The following is a 24,425-nucleotide window of genomic DNA, read 5'->3' as shown; positions in this document are numbered from 1 at the left end:
CCTCAGAAAGCTGAGCCTTGTTGTCTCAAGCCTTCTATGTAAAGAAAACACAGAGGTGGGAAGAGATACAGCGGCAAGATTATTTATAATTTTTTCCTAACACTTTTGAGTGGGTAAACCTGTCAATTTTGGTTTCTCTCAGTTTTGCGTTTTTCCATTCTTGAGTTGTCTACATTTCCATAGCAGATTGTAATTTAAAAGAAAAGGAAAAACTGAACTGCAGACATGTATCTAATTTTGCGCACATACATCCATAATAATAATAATATTAATAATATTTTTTTTTTCATATCTCACCCTTTCCAGTTCAGAAAACCAGGCTCAGGGCAGCTAACAACAAATTTAAAACACTTAACTGATGCAACAAAAAACAGCATAAAATACAGTATAAAACGTGAATAACAATAAATTCAAAATTCAAAAATCTATTTAGGGGGGAAATCCATCCAATAAACCTTAGATGATCACCAGAGCCAGCTGGCTAAATTAGGCCTATTTGGGCCAGCGAGGAGACCAGGGGAGAGTTAGCTGTGGGATCCCAGAGTGCAGTGGCGTAGCGTGGGTTGTCAGCACCCGGGGCAAGGCAAGTAATTTGCGCCCCCTAACCCATAGATTTGCGCCCCCTAACCCCCAGATGTTGCGCCCGGTGCGGCCGCCCCCCCGCCCCCCCCACGCTACGCCACTGCCAGAGTGGGTAATCTTCATAAAAAGGGGAAGGGGAGGGAAGGAAGGAAGGAAAATAAAAGATCAGGCTAAGTTCAAATCGAAAGCCAGGCAGAATAACTCTGCCTTACAGGCCCTGCAGAAGGAAGTTAAATCCAGCAGGGCCCTGGTCTCATGGGACAGAGCATTCCACCAGGTCAGAGCCATCACTGAGAAGGCCCTGGCTCTGGTGGAGGATAATCTGAATTCATTATATAATACACTTTAATGTTATTTTCATTAATATGCTGTCTTCTTGCAGGCAAAGTAGCTGAGAAGCTTGTGAGACTAGGGTTAATAATAATGATAATGATAATAATAATAATAATAATAATAATAATAATAATAATAATAATAAATTATTTATATCCCGCCCTCCCCAGCCAAAGCCGGGCTCAGGGTGGCTAACAACAATAAAACAGTACAAAAGTACAGCATAAACAACACTCTAAAATCATTCATTATAAAATTAATTCAATTAATTGAATTATGCACTCTATGCACTCATTATCAGCTTCATTGGGTAGCAGATTGGATAGAAGTCAATAAGTCCTTTCAAAGTAAAATAAAAAATAACAAAATGATTGTGACTGCACCATTGTGCACCATTCCAACCATTAATCATCATCATCATCATCAAACCTTTATTGGCATCACTTACAAACATAATCATTAATCTTTCATTCCTGCTCACACTGTTGACATGCCACAAGTTTGACATGCTCTCAGAGACATGGTGGTTTTAACCACCATGAAAACCATTCAGTGTTTCTTTCCCCAAGCAGCAAACTTCTACAAACACCATACAGAACATATTGTCTTCTTCCTTTTGGCTCATGAGCAACAAAGAAAATGCAGAACAGTCTACAGAATTCTACTGAATCAGATTCAGATCCCATTTAGTCCAACATCCCATTCCTTCCTGAGCAATGGGAAGCTCAGAAAATGGTCAATAAAGCAATTACCTTTGCCCCTTGCCCTGTCCTTTCAAAGGGAGGGAAACCATGATATTTCACAGAAATGCATTTTGTGAAGAAGAAGAAAAAACTTATTTCAGCTCCTCAACGCCCATGAAAGAGAATAGTTAATCAACCTATTCTGGCATTATGCTTGTGCTCCCCATGTAGCTTTATCACACACCACTGGAAGATATTTCAGCTTACCATTCCAACCATTAATCTTTCATTCTTGCTCACACTGTTCCCATGCCACAAGTTTGGCATGCTAAAACCCTGTTGCTTTCAGAGACTCATCTGCACACACCATTTAACCACCATGAAAACTAGTAAATGTTTTTTTTTCCCCTTCAAAGAGCAAACTTCTATCAAGATTATAGCCTGGATACGGTACATACAGTCTTCTTCTTCCTGCTGAATTGCGAGGAGTTGAGAAAATGTAGAAGGTTCTTTAAAGAACTCTTCTGAATCAGATTCAGAGCCCATGTAACCCAGCACTCAGTTTCCTCCAAAGCAGCAAGCCATAAATGAATGAATGGGAAGCTCAGACAAAGGAGAAGAAAGCAATCACTTTTGGCTATTGCACTGTCCTCTCAAAGGGAGGGAAAACCCTGATACTTCACGCAGGGGGTTGGACTCGATGGCCCTTGTGGTCTCTTCCAACTCTATGATTCTGTGATCCTATGATTATGTGTGAAGGTCAATTCAAATGTCATTGGGAGCAATCACATAATTAATTCCTTCTCAACTGCCCTCACAGTTTGAAGCATTATTGGTGACCCACAGCCTCCCTATTGTGTAAGTACTGGTCCATGAGCAGATCCTATTGGGTTTTGCCAACAAAGTGAGCATCAATTTGTGAGTTAAAACATGTGAACATGAAAAGAATTGGACCAATACAGATGGAGAGGTTGTTTCAAGTGCAGGAAGGAACCAAGGTGGAAGCTGGAAGATGTGAAGAGGACGATAACCCGAACACTAGAGAAAATTCTTGCAAATTTTATCTTATGTTAGCCCTCTATTCTTTTCTACCTCTCCAGCTTCCTGCCAGTTTGCAGCATGGAATGGGGCACATGAATGATATCAGTCTAAAGACCCATAAAGATCCTGGTAATGTTGTGAAAGTCTCCACACTGAAGCTAGAGAGGAAATCTTACCAGTCCGTGTTGAGAATACTGAACCAGATTGACTAATGTATTAGCTTCTTATGCCTATATGGTGGCATATCCAGACAGGCAGACTGGATATATTTGGGGATTTAAGCTGGATATTTTTCACCTACACCCTCATCAGGTCAGGTGAAGAGATGCGAAGTCCTGGCCAAATTGACACATGCTGCTTTTTGTATAAAGAATGTATGAAAGTCGGGCTATCATTGTATGTATCTTTATATAAATGTATCTTCAAAAGCCTACAAGTTGTGTGTGTGTGTGTGTGTGTGTATATCTATCATCTATCTATCTATCATTTAACATTTAACTATATCCAGACTATCAATGGCTCCTTATTGTGATGGCCACAATGTCTTCAAATAATATTCACTGAGGAAGAGCATTAGTAGAAAAATACTGCCCTGATGTACAGCTTTTGAGCTTCCGTGGCATCTCTTCAACCCAGAAAACCCTTACCGTTTGAATTGTTTGCATTTTCTTCCCATGCAGCAAAGTTTAAGAGCATATCAAATTGTACCTGCTGCTTTCAGGGCAAAGCACCCAATGGGTTTCTCATTAGTTCGAGAGGGGAAGGCAATTAGTAATTCAAGGTATATTGCCTAGGGCTTCAATTGCTAGAGAGGGTGCAATCTCCAGAAGAATACAAAACATGCTGATACACACCATCTCCTGTCAGTCTTCATTTCCTTTCTGGTTCGGCTACAAGAAGCACCCACATTCATCTTCTCAGAGCTATGAAGACCTGTGACTTTTTCTATGTTGTTCTTGCTCTGCTACTCATTCCCAATCCAGGTAAGCAATTGCTTAAATCAGGGGTCAGCAACCTTTTTCAACCACGGACCGGTCCACCGTCCCTCAGACCATGTGGGGAGCTGGACTATATTGTTTTTTTTTGGGGGGGGGGGATGAATTCTTATGCCCCACAAATAACCCAGAGATGCATTTTAAATGAAAGGACACATTCTACTCATATAAAAACAAGCTGCTTCCCAGACTGTCCGTGGGCCAGATTGAGAAGGTGATTGGGCCGCATCTGGCCCACGGGCCTTAGGTTGCTTACCCCTGACTTAAGTCTTAGGCAGGAGAGAAATAAGTACTATCACTGTGTAGGGCCCAAGCTTATCCTGGACTCTTCTTCCTGTTCCATTTTTCTTTCCATGTTCTACCTTTTCCATTTCCCATATAGAGTATGACTATTACATTCCTGTATACTCAAATTGTGTTACCTTTTGAGCCTGCTTTCAGCTAGCCAATTCCATAAAGTGGTTCATGAGGCAGCGTGGAAGAGTATCGTTTTTAACCTGACAGGTGGCACACTGGGACACTTGCCAGGGAAGCAAGACCAAGAGCTTGAAAGCTTTTTTCCAAACCGGGTCCACTTGTTCTTAGCTGATGTGAGAATAGCTTTTAAGCTCTCAATATTGCTTCTTGGGCAAGGTCCGATGATCACCGTTCAGCTCTGGGATGCTCTTGGAAGGTCTTGCAAGGTCTTGCAATCTGACTTCCTGTGACATTTCACAAAAGCATCCTCATCTTGTCCATATAATTGAAATCGCAGGTGTTAAATGAACAGGTAGTGCAATTTTAAACAATGGCAAAGGCCTGTGTACACTTGATGCACACAATTGGGTTGGGAGAGTGGTAGTTTAAAGTTAGATTCAATTACAGCAAGAAGGGAGTTTCTCTTGATTTGATTTGATTTTTAAAGACTTTTCACCCACCACTCCACATGAGCTCCCAAGTAGGTGCAGAGATAGATAAAGATCATTTGTTGCTCTGTTACTACAGGGGTCACTGATGTGTCGGATCTGGAATCATGTGTGAATGGTGACTTGCCAGGGTACTGCATATCGAAGGAATGTCCTCACGACTTTTCAATCATTGGAAGTTGTGGTCAGGACAGCCATTGCTGCCATCGTGGTAAGAATAAAGATCCTATACAGAAATGCTTTGTATAGCCATGATTCTCTGGCTTAAGTAACATGTTTTTGGACATTGTATTTTGTGTGTGTCTTGTGTTATGTAACAGAGAGTAGCTCCTCAGAGGCATCAGATTATTGTTGTTTAGTCATTTAGTCGTGTTCGACTCTTCGTGACCCCCTGGACCAGAGCACGCCAGGCACTCCTGTCTTCCACTGCCTCCCGCAGTTTGGTCAAACTCATGCTGGTAGCTTCGAGAACACTATCCAACCATCTCGCCCTCTGTCATCCCCTTCTCCTTGTGCCCTTCATCTTTCCCAACATCAGGGTCTTTTCCAGGGAGTCTTCTCTTCTCAGGAGGTGGCCAAAGTATTGGAGTCTCAGCTTCAGGATCTGTCCTTCCAGTGAGCACTCAGGGCTGATTTCCTTAAGAATGGAGGCATCAGATTAGTCACTGTGAAAACAGGGTGCAGGGCAAGATTGGCCATTGGCTTGATATCAAAGAATCTTCTTATGCTCTTATGAGACCTATTTGTGGAGAATAACACTCTGAGTGGCTACTAGCCACAAGGGCTGTGTTCAACATCCACTGTTGAACACAGTAGGCTTCATGGATGCCAATTGCTGATGTTTGCTACACTCAGGTTTTGCTTTGGGGCTGTCTATGGCATCTGCTTTGCCACTGTGAAAACTGCCTGCCTGACCAGATGACCTTTTTGTTTGCACCAGAATTACTCTGCATCAGTTCTTATAGCTAGAACTGCTATTTTTCCCAGTGTGAGCTCGGCAAAATGCTGTCCGGTGGAGTTCAAACCCTGGAAAGGGTTGCATGGCTTAAGATTCTAGCCCTGCAGCCAGTGTGATGTAGTGGTTAAGAGCGGTAGACTCATAATCTGGTGAACCGGGTTCAATTCCCCGCTCCTCCACATGCAGCTGCTGGGTGACCTTAGGCTAGTCACACTTCTCTGAAGTCTCTCAGCCCCACTCACCTCACAGAGTGTTTGTTGTGGGGGAGGAAGGTAAAGGAGATTCTTAGCCGCTTTGAGACTCCTTAGGGTAGTGATAAAGTGGAATATCAAATCCAAACTACTACTACTACTACTACTACTACTACTACTACTCTTCTTCTTCTTCTTCTTCTTCTTCTTCTTCTTCTTCTTCTTCTTCTTCTCACAATAAGCAAAATACAGCTCCTCTCCTACTCCTTTCCATGCCTTGGTGTTATCTGTAACCGCTGGCGGAGGAAGGGGGGGTACGCCCCAGCCTAGGTGTCATCCTTGGGGGGGGTGACATTGCTGCGCCATCCCCCTGGGTGGTTTGCCCCACCCCCAGGTGCACGGCATGCACGCCACTCTGGAAGCCAGAGCAGCTAGCTCCGCCTCTGTCTGTAACCAGGCCTTTGACTGATTAAACAATATGTGCACTTGAAAATGTGTTTGTGGGAGTGGCTTATTGGTTGGTTGGTTGGGTGGTTGGTTTGTTGGTTGTTGTTTTTGCTATGTATTTTGTGTTCTCATTTTGTATTTTTATGTTGCAAACCACCCTGCGATCTTTGGAGAAAAAGTGGTATAAAAAAGTAATTAAAATTAAATCTATTTTATTGACTATTCAAACCTGTTTCATAATAACGATAATAAGCCTGCCTCCTCTCAGTGTGTGGATTTGCCTCGGGTATAGCTTCTGTCCAAGTTTTCACAAACATCAATAATGTAATAAATTTAAAGTATTGTTCCACACGCTTAAAACTGGAAAATGCAGAAACTGAAAGAAAGTGAAATTGAATGAATTGTTAGCCCCACCTAAAAGCTGAGGTTGCCAATATAGTGCCTTCTCGACTTCTCTTGGTGCCCAGCAAGCCTCATAGGTTGCCACCCCCTGCCTCTTCATCAGAAGCAAATACTGTTCTGTGTGATAACTTTCCAAAATTAAAACAGTATGAGAAACATTGGTTTAGTATGTTGGATTCAGGTGGCATTTTCCTTGCTATCAAGCAGAATGAGAGGGAGGGAGAGAATATACCTGTGTGATCTATATATATTTTCATCTGTTTGTTTATACAGCAAGTGAACCTGTTAGAAATAAAAGACAATGTAATAGGATCCGTGGGAAATGTTTTCGCAAGAGGTGCCCTCCTATATTTGCTATTGTTGGAAGATGTTCTGAATCAGCTTTATGCTGCAGAGTAGCACTGTAAGTATAAAAATCCTAGACAAAGTTGGTGGTGGGTGATGACGACGACAATTATTATAATAATGATACTTTAAGTTCTTAATATAACAGGGCAGAGATTAAATCTAGCTATTGTATCTTATTTTCCTTTCTTTCTTCTTTATTATTTCACAGCAGGGGTTAGAAGAAGAACTAGCTACATTTCCTCTTACATTTTCAAAAAGTGAAAATCTGGACACTTTTTTTTGCAACATCTCAAAATCTACACTTCCGGCATGGGCTGCCATATGTCTGGATTTTCTGGGACACTGAAGCATTTCCTTTGCCAAATCACAATACAATCAAAAAAGCCAATTAATCAGTTCTGAATTCAATGTTTTTGGATGACTTCCCATGTTCTGGAGTTGATGTTAATCCTTGGTCCTGCTCCAATTCTCTTAATTAGTCCAAATTCCACAATTCCGATCTTAATCCTTTGTTTTAGCAGCCACTGGTGTAATGACTTCTGTTCATATTTAATAAACCCACATCCATTAACTTGCAGAGGTAATTTGTATCCTGTAGTTTCTGTGTGAAATATTTCTTTACCTTCTTCTTTTCGTTCATATTTCTTCACCTAAGAAAATGCAGAAGGGTCTTTTAAAAGCTCTAACAAATCAAATTCAGTGTCCATGCAGTCCAGCATCCCATTTCCTCCAAAGCAGCCGGCCATAAATGAATGGGAAGCTCATAAAAAGGACAAGGAATCCATCAATCTCGCCCATTGCACTGTCCTCTCAAAGGGAGGGAAAACCCTGATACTTCACAAGCATGCATTTATTGGAAAATATTTAAATTCTTCAAAGACCAAGAGAGGGAATGCCCCATCAACCTCTTCCAAGGTTATACTTGTGGTTTCCACGTAGCTATAACTTGCCCCCCTTTGGTATATTTGAATGTGGGAGATTGAGTGTGAAGGCAGCCCTGTTTAAGAAAGTTTTAATGTTTGAAGTTTTATTGCTTTATTATTAATAACATTCTGTTGGGAGTCGCCCAGAGTGGCTTGGAAAACACAGCAAGATTGGTGGGGTATACCGTATTTTTCGCTCCATAAGATGCACTTTCTCCCCTCCTAAAAAGCAAGGGGAAATGTGTGCACATCTTATGGAGTGAATGCAGGTGGGAGGCAGGCAGGAAAAGCACTCAAGAGCCGCACACACACTCTGCATGGCTCTTGCGGGTTTCCCCTAGTAAAGCACACAAAAACTGTGCACTCTTTAAAGGGTGCGCGGCTTCTGCGGGCTTCTGCGGGAGGTGGGGAAATTCCCCTACCTCGTAGAAAAGCCCGCAGGAGTCGTGCACTCTTTAAAGAGCATGCAGCTCTTGATGGCTTTTGTGGGAGGTGGGGGAAGGGACAGAGGGCAGCCCCTCAGTCCCTTCCCCACCTCCTGGAAAAGCTCCCAAGAGCCGCACTCGCTTTCACGAGCCGGGTGGATCATGTGTGAGGCTCTTGGGGGCTTTCCCCCTCCAAAGAGGCAGAAGGGCAGCCCGTCAGTGACAACCCACTGATGCTAAGGGCTCTGGCAGCAGAGTGATGGAGAGGAAACGAGGAAAGTCCTTGGCTTTGCCTTGTCCAGCCCCAGCAGAGCCCACAGCCCTGGAGATCCCGAGGAAGGTGGTGGCAGCCTGCTGAAACGAGGGACTGCAGGCAGCAGGCATTGGGATGGGCAGGTTGTCACTGGCGGAGCGGCAACAATTCCCCTCCCTAGCGATGCTCTCTGGACACAGTTTTTGGGGTGGTGCATTTTGCGCCTTGCGCTGCCTTGCGCTGCCTTGCCAGCCCCACACCCCTTTTTATAGTGTTGCATAAAGCAGCCCCCACCCCCAGCCCTGGGAGGAAGAGACATGACAGGCCCTCCTGGAGCCTCTGGGGACCCATGGAGGAGTGGGGAGTGGTGGCGCAGAGGAGGTGCCCTTGGCGCAGTGGCATTGCAACAGTGGGCATGGGGGTGGCACGCCCCAGGTTCCATGTCTGTCGGGGTGACAAGCCGGCTTTGGATGATCCTTCGTTCATGGCTGTAGCCACGAGCAGAGGATCCTGACACCGTCCGTACAGTGCTGGAGCAGCGCCGGTGGCAAACTGCTCTACAGGACATGTGCGGCGTCGCTACGTACAGTGCATGCGTGTGATGCCTCGCATCCAGGCCTCGGCGGCTGGTCCCTCCTTGCTGCAAGAGGGCTGCACTCCTCTACCTGCTTGCCTGTGAGTAATCCTTGCCAATACCAGCTGGACTTGCAGCTTTCCCTCCCTGCCCTCTGCATAATTATACTAAAGGTATACAGTGTGTGTACAGCCTCAAATTATATATATAAAGGGCTGCCTTCAGGTGTCTTCTAAAGGTTGCATAGTTACACATCTCCTTGGCTTAGGGTTCTCATAATCCTCCAACATTTCTCCAAGGAAAATAGGGATGTCCTTGGGAAAAGGGGGACATTCCGGGATCAAATCAGAAACTGGGGTTGCTTCTGTAAATCTGGGATGTCCCTGGAAAATAGGGACACTTGGAGGGTCTGTTATTTCCAACAACAGTGTTCATCTTGTTTCATAGTTGCTTAGTTTTTGGGAGGGAGAGGGGGTTCAGTGGTTTGAGTTTTTTGTTCATAATAATAATAATAATAATAATAATAATAATAATAATAATAATAATAATTTATTTGTATCCCACCCTCCCCGGCCGAGGCTGGGCCCAGAGCGACTGACATCATAAAAACAACACAATATGCATAGAAACTGACATCAATTAATTAAAATATATCTTAAAATTAATTCAGGCAAGTTAAAATCTGGGCTGGTGGCCATCATCAGGTTTAGAACTGAGAGTGGTTAATACTTGCCAAGACCAATTGTTTCCACTGATCATACAAGGACCTGTGAGTGGGTTGGGGGTCTCCTTTGGGCTTGTTTTATACAATGGAATGTAAGTCAGAATGCATCCTGCCCAAAGGCCTGTTGGAGCAGCTCCTTCTTGCAATCCTGTGGAAAGATGACAAATCCCGCAGGGCCCTGGTCTTCAGTGGGAAAGCGTTCCACTGAAAAGGCCCTGGCTCTAGTCGAGGCCAGTCTAATTTCCCTGGGGCCTGGGATCTTCAAGGTGTTGTTGTTAGCAGTCCATAAGGTCCACCGTGGGGCATACCAGAAGAGGCGGTCCCATAAGTACAGGTATTTATTAGGTACTTTGTGTGTTTTTCTCTTGTGAACCGCCCTGAGACAGATGGATGAAGTGTGGTATACAAATTTATTTATTTTGATTTTTGATTTTTGATTATTATTATATTTTTTAAACAAAACAACAAAACAAAACGGTGCATACCACTTCCAACAGTGAATATAGAACCCAGATACAGATAGGTAGCCATGTTGGTCTGCCATAGTAAAAATAAAAAAATTCCTTCCAGTAGCACCTTAAAGACCAACTAAGTTAGTTCTTGGTATGAGCTTTCGTGTGTATCTGAAGAAGTGTGCATGCACACGAAAGCTCATACCAAGAACTAACTTAGTTTATAGAACCCAGAGTCACTGAATGAATATGGACTTTGGAAGATTCATGCGGACAAAATGAATTACTTATTGACAGTAATTTAAACTTTGGTTTAACACAAAGTTTGAATATAGCAACAAGTCTCTGTTATGTTTGTTTCTGAGTTGCATCCACTTCTTTGGTTTTCATTTCAATTTTTAAACAAAAAACAACCCCTAAGTGTCCCTCCATTACCTCCTATACTGGGAGCTCCTTTCGTTCATCGTTCTTTCATCTTCTCCTCTATTCCCCTGCTTTTTTGCAATCACCTTCATATCCCCATTTTCATCTACCCCAGCTTTTTTCCTCTCCGTTCCTCCATTCCTCAACTTGATCTTGCACAGAAATCACACACAGACACCATTCCCAAGCCTTCCCCTCTCTCCTATTCCACAGCCACTTTTGCATGTTATCACATCCACCCCATTCCGATTTTTTTTTTTAAAGCCCAGGAGAAACAGCCACCTTTATGCAGATTTAGGGTTCAGGGAAGAGTCACAATCTCTTTATTTTTGCCACTTCTTTACTTAAGCAAATACCATCCATGATTACAGAAGAGAAAAGCATGCGCTTCAATCACATATGGAAAATAGTCCCTCATGAGGCAGTGGGAAATATAATAATAATAATAATAATAATAATAATAATAATAATAATATAATAATAATTTATTATTTGTACCCCGCCCATCTGGCTGGGTTTCCCCAGCAACTCTGGGCGGCTTCCATAGAAACCAAAAAACACTAAAATATCATACATTAAAAACTTCCATGAACAGGGCTGCCTTAAGATGTCTTCTGAATCTCAGGTAGTTGTTTATCGTTTTGACATCTGATGGGAGGGCGTTCCACAGGGCGGGTGCCACTACCGAAAAGGCCCTCTGCCTGGTTCCCTGTAGCTTTGCTTCTTGCAATGAGGGAACCGCCAGAAGGCCCTCGGCGCTGGACCTCAGCATCCGGGCAGAACGATGGGGGTGGAGATGCTCCTTCAGGTATACTGGGCCGAGGCCGTTTAGGGCTTTAAAGGTCAACACCAGCACTTTGAATTGTGCTCGGAAACGTACTGGGAGCCAATGTAGGTCTTTCAAGACCGGTGTTATGTGGTCTCGGCGGCCGCCCCCAGTCACCAGTCTAGCTGCCGCATTCTGGATTAGCTGTAGTTTCCAAGTCACCTTCAAAGGTAGCCCCACGTAGAGCGCATTGCAGTAGTCCAAGCGGGAGATAACTAGAGCATGCACCACTCTGGCGAGACAGTCCGCGGGCAGGTAGGGTCTCAGCCTGCGTACCAGGTGGAGTTGGTAGACAGCTGCCTTGGATACAGAATTGACCTGCGCCTCCATGGACAGCTGTGAGTCCAAAATGACTCCCAGGCTGCGCACCTGCTCCTTCAGGGGCACAGTTGCCCCATTCAGGACCAGGGAGTCCTCCACACCAGCCCGCCCCCTGTCCCCCAAAAACAGCACTTCTGTCTTGTCAGGATTCAACCTCAATCCATTAGCCGCCATCCAATATGATTGTATGGCAGTGTTAAGGCAAAAATACTTACCATCCCTATGGCAACCACGAAAGACTACCCTTATATTACCTCTGCAGCTGCAGAGATAAACCTGACAACAACAGATCTAACACAGTGCGTAAGGGACAGCAACAACCTACCATCTAAGAAGGAAACCACCCCTATGACAACCACAACGCGCTCTGGGACCAGCATGAGATACCTGGATGAGGATGAACTTGGCACCAGTCAAATAGAACACCTCAAGGTAGATTCGCCAAAAAAAGGAGTACTGATCACTAACGTTAGCACGCTGCACCCTTCAACTGATTCTATTGAGTACCTGGGCGATAATACATCTATGGACATTGCCAAAATGAATGAAATCCAACTAACAGATAAAAAGATAGGCCCAAAAAATCTTTCAAAGGCAAATTGACTAAGATCAATTGTTGGCAAGACAACGTGCAACCTTGCCTTGCTAACTTGGAATATTGCAGGTTGGCAAAAGAGGCGTTCTGACCAATCCTTTGCTAAATATATCCAGAGACATGACATTGTGTTTCTCCAGGAGACCTGGAGCACAAGTGAAGTGGAGTTAAATGGTTTTTCTGCGTTCTCCCTCCCAGGTCTTTTAAGTACTAGAGGGGGGCGAGTTAAAGGTGGGTTAGTTACTTTAATCTCAACAAGGCTAAGGGCCACATTTAAAAAACTAGACCCACTAGACCATCTGGCCACAGCTGTGCAAGTACAGTGGAGAACCCACAGCTGGCTGCTGATTAATGTATACCTACCTCCACAAAGAGAGAAAAGATTGATAAGAAATACTTGGGCTCAGTTAGAACAGTATCTCGACAAACTACTAAATCAATTTCCTGATGCCTCTGTAGTGGTGGCAGGTGACCTAAATGCCAGAACTGGACAATCTGATGAGGCTTTGTGTGCCCATTTCCACGAAACAGTCCCCATTATAGAGGAAACCCACCCAATACCAGCTAGAATCTCAAAGGATAAAGGCTGCAATTATGCCGGCTTATGCCTACTACACTTGGTCAATAAGTTGGACCTGGTTATATTAAATGGCCGCACAGAGGGGGAGAAGGTCGGAGAATTCACATTTATATCTAACAATGGCGCCTCCACAATTGATTATATAATCGTGTCGTATGATCTTCAAAACAAAGTTCTGGAATGCAAAGTGGAGGAGCGCTTAGACAGTGATCATCTGCCATTAAGTGCACTTGTAGCTGCGGGAAAGGATTTATCCTGCGCTGAAAAAATCGAGCATTCGAGCCCTACAGCTTTGGAGCTCAGATATTCGCGCATTAGATGGACAGATGAACTGCATAAGGAAATTTCAAGTAGGCTATGCTCAAAGGAATTCCTCATTAAGAGAGAAAACCTTATAACTTCCTCAAGCCATGAATTAAAGATAAATTTATTTCAGGAGCTAATTTTACTCCTTCAAGATCCCCTGAAGGAAAAAAGGAACAGGCCAAGTAGGCAATCCTCAATATATAAAAACTCCAAACCCTGGTTCGATCAAGAATGTCAGGATATGAAGCTAAATTTACTGAAAAAATACAAGAATTATAGATCTGCCAATTTACCCCAACTCCCCACGGGCTGGTTTGAAGATAAACGGAATTATAAAATTTTGATCAAAAACAAAAAACTCCTGGCACAGAAAAGAGAATGGAAATGCCTAATAGATGCATCCAGAGAGAGAGATTCGGCCACCTTCTGGAGACTGGTAGCAAATGGAGTGCGACCTACTTCCTCAGAAGTGGAGTATACTATACCTGCAGGGACTTGGGAGGCATTTTTCCAATCTTCATATTCAGCTCTGCCTTTGACACAGCCACTAATACAGTGTGCGGCAGGTGATGAGTGGCCTCCGGTGTCGGTCGCGGAGATTAGGAGGCTTATTCAGGCACTCAAACACAGAAAAGCCCCGGGAGCAGATAACATCTCTCCTGAACTTCTCAAAGCCAATATTGACTGGTGGGCCCCAGTCCTTGCCACCCTTTTCACCAGCATAGATCAAACAGCAATAATACCAGAGGACTGGGGATTGGCAATCATCGTTCCCATATTCAAGAAAGGCTGTAAACTTGATCCAGCCAATTACAGACCAATCAGTCTCCTAAGCATCATCAGCAAACTTTATGCAACTCACTTACGTGAAAAGTTTGCGGACTGGCTGGAACAGGAGCACATCCTAAAGGAAGCCCAGGCTGGTTTCAGGGCACATAGATCAACTCTAGACCAAGGATTGGTATTGCAACATCTAGTGGAGAAATACACCTCAAAGAAAGGAGGCTCTCTCTATGTAGCCTTTATAGATTTCAAATCAGCCTTCGACTCGATACCCCGGCACAGACTTTGGGAAAAACTAAATGTCACAAACATCGATAGACGTCTTTTGCTTCTTATCCGTAGACTACATGAAAATACTCGGATCCGTGTTAGATGCGACCGTTATGGGAACCTATCAAAGGAAATCCAAAGTTCCCATGGTGTCAAGCAAGGCTGTGTTCTTGCCCCTATTCTTTTTAACTTCTATATAAACTCCTTAGTCGGAAAGATGGAGGAAGCAAGTACTCATTCCCCAAATCTAAATAATACACCAATCCCGGTCCTTTTGTACGCGGATGATGCGGCACTTATTTCCTTCTCTTGTGTGGGTCTAAGAAAACTTTTACGAGCTCTTACAGAGTATTGCGAAGCTGAACACCTAATAATAAACTACACCAAATCAAAAATTATGGTGTTCTCCAAGAGAAAACTCCGACATAAATGGAAAATTAATAACCAACCTATTGAGCAAGTAACATCTTTTAGATATCTTGGAATAATTTTTGATGAGAAGGGATCTTGGTGCCATCAGATTAAGAATTCCATTGTAAATGCGCAAAGATCTTCCAGAGCTATCATAAGATTCTTTTACAGAAAAGGAGGTCAATATGTTCCTGCTGCCTCCCAGGTCTTTGTTGCAAAAATACTTCCACAATTGACATATGGCACCCAGATATTTAATTGTCAAAAACTCAAGTCCCTGGAATCTGTACAAACTAAATTTTATCGTTCCCTACTAGGGTTACCTACCTGTGTCTCTAACACTGCCGTTAGGCTGGAGGTTGGCCAACTCCCTATTAATGCCAGGATATGGATCCTGAAGATTCACTTCTGGCTAAAACTCATATTTTTCCCAGTGGGAGTGGCTCCATTGACTCTACTAGACCCGTTCCAGTCTAAATGGAGATTGTCGCTTTATGAAAAATTGAGGGGCCTGGGGCTTTCCTCACAAGAACTCATAGCCTCAGGCTTTGAAAAGGCTAAAATGATGGTGAGCCAGCGAATAGGAGATGTAGAGCTTCAGGACCATATGAGCAAGATAGATAAATATCCAGCTATCCAAGATTATGGAAAAGGGTTTAACCTAACCCCATATTTGATGGACCTACAAATCGCAAAATATAGGCGGGCGTTTACCCTTACTAGATTTGATGTATTGCCATCTGCCTTACTAAAGGGCAGATACGAGGGCACACCCTATGCTGAACGAGTTTGCCCATGTGGTCTGAAGGAGGTGGAAACGGCTTCACATGTGCTGTTACACTGCGACCTTTACGGGGATATCAGGTTACTGTTTATCTCCCCTATCGTTCAGAAATTTCCAGGTCGATCTGAATCTCAGCGGCTGAAAATCCTACTAGGAGACAAAAACCCAGAAGTAACATTGAAAGTGGCCAAGTTTTCTGCAGCCGCGATCAAGCGGAGGGCATTAGCTGTAAAAAAGTAAAAGATCTGACCCCTGGATAAGCCCCCCCTTTTTTAAGCCCATACATATACTGTAGTGCATATATGAGTACGTATATGTGTGTGGGTGTGGGTGTGTGTGTATATGTGTATTGTTTTTATGTATAATTTTACAACTTTTAACTGACACCATCATTCCCTTGTAAATTATTGTTGCCTTTTATTTTATTTTTTTCCCCTCTTTCTTCTGGTCTATGACCGTAATAAACTTATTCATTCATTCATATCTACCTGGGGCGCAATCTGAGTCTCTCAAAAAGAGAAGACCAAGAAGATGTTTATATTTTTGCCAATCTCTCATTTGAAGAGGAAAAATACATGATTCACAACTAAAATTAAGCATGTTCTCACTAAAGGAGAGCACATGTTGTGGATGGGGCCTAGCAAGACACCCCGTAGTTTCCAGGCAGGATAAGATAGAGGGGTCTGGCAAGGATAGGCTGTTTGTGTTGCTGGGGTAAAATTGATGTTGCCAATTTGGGGGTGGGAACAGAGGTTATTTAAACAAGGTTCACAGCAAGCTGCTTTCTCTTTCGATATGGGAACCGGATCACCCACCCGCCCTCCCTTTTGGGCTTGTGCTTTGACCTTGCTATGCCTGTCATGGGGTCGTCCGCCTTGGTGCGGGGACCTGGTAGGAATTTTTCCATTTGGCTGATTAGTGTGTGCCATTTGGTTTTTGCCTACTGTGTAGCAAATCGTCACAACTTGTAAGGTTGGCGGTTAGGCATTGGTTTAAATTGGTTGGTGGAGGGATATGGATTGGCTGTGCCTGCCCCTCCAATGCTGCTGCTGCACGGGAATTCCGTTAAAGGAATTCAGGGGCTTACCATCCTCTTGTCCAAACCCTTGGTGCAGGGTGCGGGCCGCGTAAGCTCCTGGGAGCATGCGGGGAGAAGCTGAGGGTCTGTGTTGCAGCTCCAGTTATCCCTGATCTTGTTCCTCCACACTGGCTCTCACTGGAATCCGGGAGTCAGTGCTGTCCCCCAAGGTGGGGGGGGGACAGCTAGTCATAACCAATGCCTAAGCAACCACTCACAATTTGTATGTTTAATAAAGTTGTGGCCAAAATTATGCCAAAAACCTTAAACAAAAATTTATGAGTGATGTGTGAGTTATTGGGGTAGGGGTATTTTGGGGGACCTCAGCACGCAATTAGTTTCACAATAGTAAGAGGAAAATATCTATTTTAGATCAAAGGAGAGGTATCAATCATGAAAAGAAAAAAAATCAGCATGGGTGATATTCAACAGTAGTCAGAATAGAGTCATTCAAATCAATGAATCAATGAATTCATTTGAAAGAGTTTACTCTGAGTTTTGGTTGGATAACACCCCATGTATTTATTCTAATCAAAAGATCCAAGTTCTCTGTGGTGCTATACTATATGAATTTTCGCCTTTGGATTACATGCCGAGTCCTTGTACGCTGGAAGATTGATGAAATAGAACTTCAACTCCAGAATTACGATCTGCAAAACAAAGAAATACAAAAATGTAAGATTGCCAGGCCTACATGAGCAAAGAAATTGTTATTCTAAGTATAAACCAAAGGACAAATCCTTCCAAACCATAATGCTACTGATTCCCAGATTTAAAATTTCTTTTATAGAAGTTGCTCCTTTAACTTTCTTTTTTTAAAAAAACGTTATTATATTTAATCTGTCTCTTCCTCCAACAAAGCCTGGCTTGTGAATACATTGTCTGTTGGACCTCGGCTGATAATGGATGCTTCACACAGGTGTGGAGAATGTGCAAAGTCAATTTACAGCTCCTTATCAGGGATGATATTATTACTCCTACCCCTAGTAGTATTATTTACCTGTCCTCTGCCCTAAGATCCCAGGGCAGGTTACAAGTAAAACACAACATTCAAAACAGTTTTAAACAATTCACTATCACAGAAATATGGTGGTTCTTAAAAATATATACCTTCGATATCAAAAGCCAGGATTAAGGGGTGCATTTCAGCATCCTCCAGAAGCTATATAATGTTATAACAACAACAACAACAACAACAACAATTTATTATTTATACCCCGCCCATCTGGCTGAGTTTCCTCAGCCACTCTGGGCAGCTCCCAGTCGAATGTTAAAAACAATACAGCATTAAATATTAAAAACTTCCCTAAACAGGGCTGCCTTCAGATGTCGTTTAAAGATAGGATAGTTACTTATTTCCTTCATATTTGAAGGGAGGGCGTTCCACAGGGTGGGCGCCACCACCAAGAAGGCCCTCTGTCTGGTTCCCTGTAACCTTACTTCTCGCAATGAGGGAACCGCCAGAAGGCCCTCGGCGCTGGATCTCAGTGTCCAGGCTGAACGATGGGGGTGGAGACGCTCCTTCAGGTATACAGGACTGAGGCCGTATACCTATAATATTTTATTAATTTTCCAAAAATAACAAAACTTATATAATAACAATATATAAAAGGTAAAGGTAAAGGGACCCCTGACCATTAAGTTCAGTTGTGGACGACTCTGGGGTCATGGCGCTCATCTCACTATACAGGCCGAGGGAGCCGTCGTTTGTTTGCAGACAGTTTTTCCGGGTCATGTGGCCAGCATGACTAAGCCGCTTCTGGCAAACCAGAGCAGTGTATGGAAATGCTGTTTACCTTCCCGCCAGTGTAGTACCTATTTATCTACTTGCACTTTGATGTGCTTTCGAACTGCTAGGTTGGCAGGAGCTGGGACCGAGCAACAGGAGCTCACCCCCTCGCAGGGATTCAAACCGCCAACCTTCTGATCGGCAAGCCCAAGAGGCTCTGTGGTTTAGACCACAGCGCCACCCATGTCCCATAACAATATATATTCATATCCTTTTTTTAAAAAACAACAACACACGACTTCACCCTAAACCAGGGGTTGTCAACCTGGTCCCTACCGCCCACTAGTGGGCGTTTCAGGATTTGAGGTGGGTGGTAGGGGGTTCTATGGCAGAAGTTGAATCCTCCTTCCATCGAGCACTGGTGGGCAGTAAGGAAATTTTAGAGGCATTTGTGGTGGTAGGTATAAAAAGGTTGACTACCCCTGCCCTAAACCTTTCCTTGGTTACATTGTATTTCTTCACACCACATGTCCTTTGTAGTCTGAAAATCATTATTTTTACTTTTTTATACTATTTTTGCTTATCATTGCATATATACAAAGGCATTGTATACATGTTAATACATTGGCAGGATTTTGAAGTACAGCGGTACCTCTGGTTAAGAACTTAATTCATTCTGGAGGTCTGTTCTAAACCTGAAACTGTACTTAACCTGAAGCACCACTTTAGCTAATGGGGCCTCCCGCTGCCACCGTGCGATTTCTGTTCTCATCCTGAAGCAAAGTTCGTAACCCGAGGTACTATTTCTGGGTTAGCGGAGTCTGTAACCTGAAGTGTTTGTAACCCAAAGTGTTTGTAACCTGAGGTGCCACTGTACTTGTAATGTGATTATGAACAGATAATAAGCAGAAGCTATATAATGAAGGTGTCATATGCCAGTTGTGTGTGGTCAGTGGATATGGGGGACTAGGCTACTCCCCCAAATGTTCCTGGTAAATTGGAGTATTGATGTATTAAAACCTGGTTCCTCCTTCCCGGGAAGCTTTTTACCGGCTTGGGATGCGAGAGCCAGTGTGGTGTAGTGGTTAAGAGTAGTAGACTCGTAATCTGGTGAACCAGGTTCATGTCTCCGCTCCTCCACATGCAGCTGCTGGGTGACCTTGGGCTAGTCACACTTCTTTGAAGTCTCTCAGCCCCACTAACCTCACAGAGTGTTGTTGTGGGGAGGAAGGGAAAGAAGAATGTTAGCCGCTTTGAGACTCCTTAGGGTAGTGATAAAGCGGGATATTGAATCCAAACTCTTCTTCTTCTTTTACTTCTTCTAACACGTACAGCATCACCACCACCCCATTACCCTCACGAGCTGGCACCTGTGGCCCTACCTGTTCCATACCACTGCCATATGCACCTCTGAAGTGAAGTGGCTTGACAACCCAGGGGCTGCCAAACTGAAGGTACTCTCCTGGGCCCACCACGCCTGAACTTCTAAAGGTGGTGGAAGAAGCCTTTGCTGCTCTGACCACCTGAGAGGGTCTGTGGGGGTGGGGGCGGAGCAGTCTTTCAATTATTTGGGGCATTTTAGGTATTGAGTGCGTTAAGCACTGCCATGAGCAACTGTGGTTTGTGCCAAGAAGCAAAGTCCAGTACAGTTTTGACCTCTCCAAACGTAAAAGGAGAGGAGGGGGTTTGGAATCTGAGCCCAGTTGATTCATTGTCTCCTGAACACAGCACATTGAGGGTCCTTCTTCCGAGGTGACTCGGAAACTGCAATTAATCCAGAATGCGGCAGCTAGACTGGTGACTGGGAGTGGCTGCCGAGACCATATAACACTGGTCCCAAAAGATCTTCATTGGCTCCCAGTACATTTCTGAGCACAATTCAAAGTGTTGGGGCTGACCTTTAAAGCCCTAGAAGGCCTCTGTCCAGTATACCTGAAGGAGCATCTCCACCCCCATTGTTCAGCCCGGACACTGAGGTCCAGCGCCAAGGGCCTTCTGGTGGTTCCCTCGCTGCGAGAAGTGAGGTTGCAGGGAACCAGGCAGAGGGCCTTTTTGGTAATGGCGCCTGCCCTGTGGAACGTCCTCCCAGCAGATGTCAAGGAAATAAACAACTATCTGACAATTAGAAGACATCTGAAGGCAGCCCTGTTTAGTGAAGGTTTTAATGTCTGATGCTGTATTGATTTTAATATTTGGTTGGACGCTGCCCAGAGTATAAATAAATTATTATTATTATTATTATTATTATTATTATTATTATTATTATTATCATCATCATCATCATCATCATCATCATCATCATCCAATTCTGCACATGCTGACAGGCACCCAGCCCAAAGTCAGTGGGAATATTTAACATCAAATTATGAGCATTCCCAGCTCTGCACAGGGTAAATGGGAAAATCTTGCCTTACTTTTTGCAGCACATCTTTATCTTTTCCTCATCGCAGTATCCGAGGATCTTATTCGGGTTACTAGGGCAAGCGCCTGTGCATGCACCTCCAGATTGTATACACTGTTCCTCATTGTATACAGAAGCATATATTCCTGTGCAAAAAGAATGAAGGAAGTCTATGTTTATTGCCCAGAGAGAATAACATGAGATTTGAACAAAAAAATACCAATAAATTAAAAAAAAAATTAAGAATGAGAAACTGTTGGGATGTAGCCAAGGAATCGAGGGCAACTAGCAAGCCCCCAGCTGGCACCAGCCCCCCCCCCCGGTCGGTAAGCTGGGCGATCTCCAGTCCTTGGTTCAGCGTCAGTGACCCCACCTTCAGAAGCTGGAGCCCACTCTAATCAGCAGAGTAAATTCTACGCAACCGAAGTGGCAGGGAGATGCTGTGATGAGCATATTTACAAGCAGTTTCTTCAGCATACATCAGGTCAAAAGGAAGAACATGTCTTCTCCCCTTCATGTCCAAGCAAGCAGCATAAGCAATAGCTATACACAAAACGGAAGTTCCCAGCAAGCTGTGCTGGAGTGTAAACAGGTATGTGACACACAACAGTCATGCCTGTATTTAAAGTGGAATGGAGTATCCTAACAGAAACAACAAAGGTAAACCATGGAGCAATTGCAGACGATAGCTGTGGATGCCCTTGATCTCATTGGGAGCCTGATTTTTCAACCTGGGATGATCCAGAGTGGAACAGACCTGACCCAACCCCAGAATCTAGATTATTGTTGTTGTTTAGTCGTTTAGTCGTGTCTGACTCTTCGTGACCCCATGGACCAGAGCACGCCAGGCACTCCTGTCTTCCACTGCCTCCCGCAGTTTGGTCAGACTTATGGTCCTCAAAGCCAAATGTTTTTAAATCCCATTGACTTGCATTGGGAAAGCTAAACAGTTATAACTTCATTGTTTTTGTTTCCCCCCGGATAGGTGCATTGTGGGATGTAATCCACTGGGAGCAGTCAAATACAACATTCCTTGTTATGCTAGAGTGGACATGCAAGACATGCAAAACTTCCTGTTCCTCCTGGCCTGGAGCATCCTTCCTTGCATGTGACTAGTGGGTGGGCTTGACCTTTCCAGACCTGGTAAAAGGACAAGGCATGCTGCCACTCTCTCTCTCTTTTCCATCTTCCTTTCATCCTGCGAACTTCCTGGACTGAACTGCTGGCTGCCAGCCATGCAGTCCCCCAGGTCAGCTTCCTTATGGGATAAACCTGTTCGTGTAAGTTTGTAACTTTCAGCCTAAAGCCTGCCTACAGGGATCACACTGTGCTCTGCCTGATTGTCAGCAAATTTCCCTTTTATTGCTTATGAATAAGACTGCCGTGTCTTTATTCTTTTAGGAGGGATTTAAAAGGGGATTCTTACCAGGGACATACAATTCAATCTGAGGGAGATTGAATTGCATAATAGTAAGAGGTTCTAACGAGCCTGCAACCAGATATCTGCTTTGCGTGAGAAGGGTGTGGTGGATCATCTCCCACCCCCGATACAGTGGTACCTCTGGTTATGTACTTAATTCGTTCCGGAGGTCCGTTCTTAACCTGAAACTGTTCTTAACCTGAAGCACTACTTTACCTAATGGGGCCTCCCGCTACTTCTGCGCCGCTGGAGCACGATTTCTGTTCTCACCCTGAAGCAAAGTTCTTAACCCGAGGTACTATTTCTGGGTTAGCGGAGTCTGTAACCTGAAGCGTCTGTAACCCGAGGTACCACTGTACCTTCTGGAAAGAAGAGAAGTGTCTCCACTTCTGCACTGCTGAATGATGACAGCATGGGCAAGCGGGTCTTTGTCAGCCATAGACGAGTGTCCCATCCCATGGGCATGTTTACAGGTGCTTTCTGTGTCCTCCCTGCCCCATTTCAAGGATTGGAAGCCTTGGGTATATAAACCTGGCAGGCACACCCTCATGCTGCTGTTCAGTGTCCACCTAGGTGCACACATCAGACTTTAAAGGGCACCTTTCCCAAGGACCCACAAATGTAGTACAAAGTGACTTAAGAGTGCCCTTAACCTGGTGTGGCCGGATTCAGCATGCGAGCTTCTCATGTACATCTGGTTGGCTACTGTAAGAACAGGGACTAGATCAGGGTTTCCCAAACTTGGGTCTCCAGCTGGCTTTTGACTGCAACTCCCATCTTCCCTAGGTGGCAGGACGAGAGGTCAGGGATGATGGGAATTGCTAGTCCCAAAACAGCTGGAGACCCACGTTTTGGAAAGCCTGGACTAGATGAGCCATTGGCTCTTCTTACATTTATATTTGGGAGTTAGCATTGTTTGCCACGACATCACCTTATGTGTGTCATATAGTGTCCTTAGTCATTTAATAAGAAAAGTGATGCTATGTCAGCGGTACCATATGTGAGCATCAAAGGAAGGAGCATGAGAGGCAGAATCAAGATAAACAGTCCAGAATAAGGTTTGGCCCAGCACAACGATACTGTTAAAAAGGTAACCTATCCGGGTCTCAGATAACTGCTTACCTTGGTTAGAAACGATCACCAAAGCAAGGGCAGCAAGGAGAAAGTAGCAGGCCTTCATAGCTTTGAGAAGGTAAAGGTGGACGTCTGCTGTACAAGGAAAGGAAAAATGGCAAGCAATGTGGTCTGTGCAAGCCTTTTATACTGTTCTGGGGATAGCAACTTCCCCAGCCATCGGGCATAAATACTGAATAATACTCCCTCCACCCAAAAACAAAAAACAAAAAACAAAAAAAAACCATTAGGCAGTGTGCCACGCTGTTATATGGAAAGAAGACCCTGTTCTTTGGAGTTGGAACACCTGGGCACAATGGATGTCATGATAGATCAGGGTGGCCAAGGTGGCGTTAGGTGACACTTGAGAGCTGGGAATTGTGCACATAAGTTTCTTACTCATGTTGTTTTTTGGGGGGTAAAAGATAAAGATAGTCTTTTTCCAGAAAAAGAAAAGTTTGGTGGTATCACTAATAGTTCTCCATTTTTAAAGGGAGTTTAGAAGTGCTGGTTTTACTTATGAATTGTATGTCTCTTTGGTTTCAAAGTTTGATTCTGTTGGTATTTTTCTTACAAATAACTTAACTGGTTTTACCTAAGCAACTCTAAGCTTTTCTTGACCAAGTGATATATAAATCTTGTGGTCTTCTCAGCTACATCATTTTGGATTCCATCTTGTGGAATTGTGATGGTGGACCCTGGATCTGATCCCAAGGGGTTCTTGAATTATTCCTTCTTGTCTTCTCACCACTCAAGAAGAAAAAGAATGTTGGTACAGTGGTACCTCAAGTTACAAATGCCTCAGGTTACAAACTCTGCTAACCTGGAAGAGTTACCTTGAGTTGAGAACTTGGCCCCAGGATGAGAATGGAAATTGTGTTCCCTTGAGCTGTGGCTTCTGGTGACCCTGGGTTGAGGGAGTGGTGGCAGCCTTACCAGTTCTATTTTGTCCTGTTTCTGGAAAAGTAAACGGGCTTGCCAGCCTTGCTCCAGACGCCTGCTCTGGCCAGAGAAGCAAAGACAGGTTCTAGGAGAAGCAAAGAAAGGATCTAGGAGTCATCTACAGGGTATGGGGGTAGGCCAAGGTTTTGAAAATGGTATAGGTGCAATATATTCTGAACAAGAGGCTAAACTAATTGTAAATAATGT

Source organism: Podarcis vaucheri, assembly GCF_965113315.1.
Source record: "Podarcis vaucheri genome assembly, chromosome: 3".
NCBI lineage: Eukaryota > Metazoa > Chordata > Lepidosauria > Squamata > Lacertidae > Podarcis > Podarcis vaucheri.
Note: the sequence above shows the minus strand (reverse complement) of the source record.